The sequence below is a fragment of the Moschus berezovskii genome, chromosome 11 (genome assembly GCF_049115385.1).
Source record: "Moschus berezovskii isolate FMDL1 chromosome 11, NW_MosBer_1.0, whole genome shotgun sequence".
NCBI classification, from domain to species: domain Eukaryota; kingdom Metazoa; phylum Chordata; class Mammalia; order Artiodactyla; family Moschidae; genus Moschus; species Moschus berezovskii.
The window spans coordinates 78,126,635-78,130,635 of record NC_142470.1 but is presented as its reverse complement, the minus strand read 5'-3'; the positions used below and the strand labels follow the sequence as shown (position 1 = coordinate 78,130,635).

The following is a 4,001-nucleotide window of genomic DNA, read 5'->3' as shown; positions in this document are numbered from 1 at the left end:
CCCCTGGGTCCCTAGGGCCCATGCTGAGAGCAATGTCCATGACTGGTGCCACTGGTGGGAAACACTGATCTTGGGAAGGCTCTTTGTGACTCTTGGGCATTGTTGTGGCTCCTACCAACTGTGAAAAAATCAAACACCTGCATGCCTAGCCTGCTGCTGCTAAGTCGCTTCAGGCGTGTCCGACTCTGTGCGACCCCATAGCTGGCAGCCCACCAGGCTCCCCCGTCCCTGGGATTCTCCAGACAAGAACACTGGAGTGGGTTGCCATTTCCTTCTCCACTGCAGGAAAGTGAAATGTGAAAGTGAAGCTGCTCAGTCGTGTCCAACTCTTCGTGACCCCATGGACTGCAGCCTACCAGGCTCCTCCGTCCATGGGATTTTCCAGGCAAGAGTCTTGGAGTGGGTTGCCATTGCCTTCTCCGGCATGCCTAGCCTAGAATTAGCCAATTCCCCTTAACTGCCTAAAGAACTCACCTGGGCAGAAAGGGTACTGTCACCATAGATGACCAGGATGTGAGCTAGGTGTGTAGACGGGGAAGAATGCAGCAAAGTGTGTTTGTTAGAATTCCTCTCTGCGTCCCATCGTCTCTGCAGACCCAGCAAACATTTGTTTATCAATAACTCACTTTTCCTTGGTTGCCTTCCTCCCCTTGGAGGTTCCAAACCACTACCCCAAACATCCTCTCTTGTCTTTAGGTGAAGATGATACTTAAGGTGAGAGTTTCAGCAAATTACTCAGTTTTCCTTGATCTCTCCCATGAATATGCATTATTAAAATTTTGCTTGATTTTCTCCTGTTAATCTGTCTCGTATCAAGTTCATTCTTAGACCAGCCAGAACTTACAAGGGTAGAGGAAAATGTCTTCTTCCCCAAAATTTACCTTGGGGGTAAATGAAACATCAAACCTGCCTGGAAGTGATGCAGTCTAGTGAGGAAAGACAGACAGACACTCAGCAGCAAAAGAAGTCCTTACCAGATGACAGTGAGGGGATCCTCTCCAGCATCAGGTCAGCAGCCTAATTCCCCAGTCGAACCACCAGGAACCCTTGGAATAGAATGTGGGGGTCCCAAAGTGCTACCAGGGTGGAGCATCTCCTGGGGAGGGTGCTAGAGGGCAGATGACAGACCTCCCGAGGGTGGGGAAACGGTACCTAAAGGAAGACAGACTTAGGGCCACCTCCCGCCTAGGTCTCTGGGCTTTTGTGGTATAAATGGATGCAAAGAAGAAATGGACACTTTAAGAGTGGCTGGATTTGATTTATTTTGAAAAGGACAGGAAGTGAGCTGATTGAGAGTCTGAGGAGGACTGAGCCGTGGTGGACACAGTCATCACGCAGTCCTCTGTGCTATCATATAATCCTCCTTTGGTATCTTATTGGATGACTGTAGTAAAGCTTTCTCCTGTTTTTCAGTTACTTCTGGATGCCGGACTGAGGATTCCTTCAGTGCTGACACTGACGTCAAGGTGAGGACAAACCCGCTGCTCCTGGAGGTTACAGTTGAGTGGAACCTGCTTATATTGGAGATGTGGGGACCTCAGATGGGGAACTGGGGAGCACAGACAAGGAGATGGGCAAGCACTTTGTGTTCTGGGCTGAGAAAGAGCAATTTGGGCAAAGGTGCCAGTTTGGGAGGAGTGAGGAGGGGAGGGTTGGGGGGGATGGCTTGCGGGCTACCTTTTGGCACCATTCGGATTTTAAGTATGAGGAGACAGTGCATGTGGAGCACATGATGTCGTCAATGTTGCAGAAGATTTTTCAGGTTTGTCTACTCTTTCAATCCTTCTCCTCCTTTCTTCACTTTTTTCCGCTGAGAATGAAACCGCACTTCTCCTTGGATGGGACTCGAACCCAGACACACCTCCGGTTGGGACTTGAGCCCAAGGGATGAGACTGGAACCCACTGTCTTTTAAATTAAAACTGCTCACCTGATCTGAAATTGCAGAACTCATCTCAGGACTTAATGAAGCTCAAGTTCTTTGATTCTGGTGCAGAAAGAATTCAGGGAGAGGCGGAGTGATGTATTAGTATAGGACACTTGTGAGAGATACAAGAAAGGGGGTCCCACCATGAGAACTTAGTGAACTCCAGTTTTATAATCAAAGGAAAATGTGGAGGGGGAGAAGATCACCTTCTTCCTCATTCTTTGAGTTTTTCATCATTAACTCCTCCTACATGTTGGGTGGGGGAGCTTTTGATCCTATCTGGCTCTGTCATGATGCTATGGAAATGAACAAAAAGGCAGTAATGTATACTAAAATATGATAAATCATCTCCGATTTCAGCATAATTTCATATTTTCCTTATATTTTTATTTTCACTGCACACAGAGAAGCATGTCCTAGGAACTGTTAACTTACTGACCTCACTGGGCAGGATGTGGGTCTCATTCCGCCGTTGCCTTCTCATGCCTCTATTGCATGGTTTTGTTGCTAAGCAAGTCTGCTTTCTTGAGTAATCATTAACTTATGGGAGGGCCTCCCATGCTTTTTTCTCTACGTATAACCCCTTAGTGGGATTAACTATTTAATCACCTACGTTGTCCCTTCATTCTGTTACAATCAAGAACACCTACTGGAAATCAGTCTTGTTGGAGGTTGCAGGAATTACAGCGAGACCCAGGCCCACCTTCTAGGAGCTCATCTCTGGCTGGAGAGACCAATAGTTTAAGAAACACTTTTCAGCGTGGTCTAATGGGCACATATAAGTGGTCTGGGAGCACATAGGAGGACCCCCAAACTCAGCCTGGCTTCTCAGAGCTAGAGTCACTTGAGCTGAGTCTTAAATAATAAGTCATTATTCCAGGCAAAGAAAGGAACAGAAAATAGATGCGATGTGGGGAATGGTCATTGTTGCGGTTGGGACTCTGAGGTATATGTTTGTATGTTGGGAGAAAGGAGGGCAGAGGTGAGCCTAGAAATACAGAGCATGACCAGATGGAAAAGGCCTTGAGTGTCCTACAAAGGACTCTACCCTTATCTTAAAGCCCAGGTAAAGGTCACACATGGCTTCCCTGGTGGCTCAGTGGTAAAGAATCCACCTGCCAATGCAGGAGATAAGGGTTTGATCCCTGGGTTGGGAAGATCCCCTGAAGGAAGACATGGAAACCCACTCTGGTATTCTTGCCTGGAGAATCCCATGGACGGAGGAGTCTGGTGGGCTATAGTCCAAGGGGTCACAAAAAGTCAGACACGACTGAAGCGACTGAGCAAAACACACAACCCGATAGTCACACAGAGACCTTTTCTCTTTTGCCTCTCGCCAGTTTCCAAGCTCTGTGTCTCAGAATGATTAGCTAAGATTAGAACTGTTTGTCCGCCTGGACACTGACACTGACAAGCATCACCTGTTCAGCTAAATGATACTTCCCCTGGTTGCAAACACAAGCTAAGTATAAAGTCATCCTGGCAATAGCTCACAGTTACAACTTGTGACACCTTACTTGTAACTCCTCCCTGTAAAAGTCTAAGGCGAACCATTGAGACATTCTGATCTTTATGTCTGAGGGGATTCTTATCTTATTGAAATATAATGAATAAGTTAATCTCCTCAAATGTCCAGTTTCTGCCTTTGACACTATGATATGCTTGCTTTTTCCAACTTCCTGGAGGGCAGAGTGACGCAATATAGCTTTGCTAAATAATACTATACCCAACGTTTCTAAAGGACTCTACTATCTCTGTGTACTTTCCCATGTATGATCTAATTTAATTGACACTGTTGTCCTGGAAGACAGGCAGAAATCAATATCACCATTTAGAGATGGGGAGATTGAGATTCACAGAAACCACATGGTGTACGTGGGTCACACAACCTGTAAGTGTCAGAATTCTGCATTGGAAAATGGGATTTTTTTTTCTTTCTACCCTACTGTGCTCCTTCATAAAGTTAACAACTTTTTAAAAAATATTTGTTTATTTATTTGGCGGTATTGGGTCTTAGTTGTGGCACTTGGAATCTTTTATCTTTGTTATGGCGTGTGAGATCTAGTTACCTGCTG

General features: G+C 45.9%; 1 long non-coding RNA gene across 1 annotated transcript; it reads right to left on the bottom strand.

Moving 5' to 3' along the window:
* Positions 1 to 1,280: 1,280 nt before the first annotated feature.
* On the bottom strand, positions 1,281 to 2,419 carry LOC148776214 (uncharacterized). The gene is made up of 4 exons (XR_016038696.1): positions 2,366 to 2,419; positions 2,133 to 2,222; positions 1,930 to 1,986; positions 1,281 to 1,511 (listed from the first exon to the last, which is right to left on the bottom strand). It is a non-coding gene; the product is annotated as an uncharacterized LOC148776214 (long non-coding RNA).
* Between the last annotated feature and the right edge of the window lie 1,582 nt (positions 2,420 to 4,001).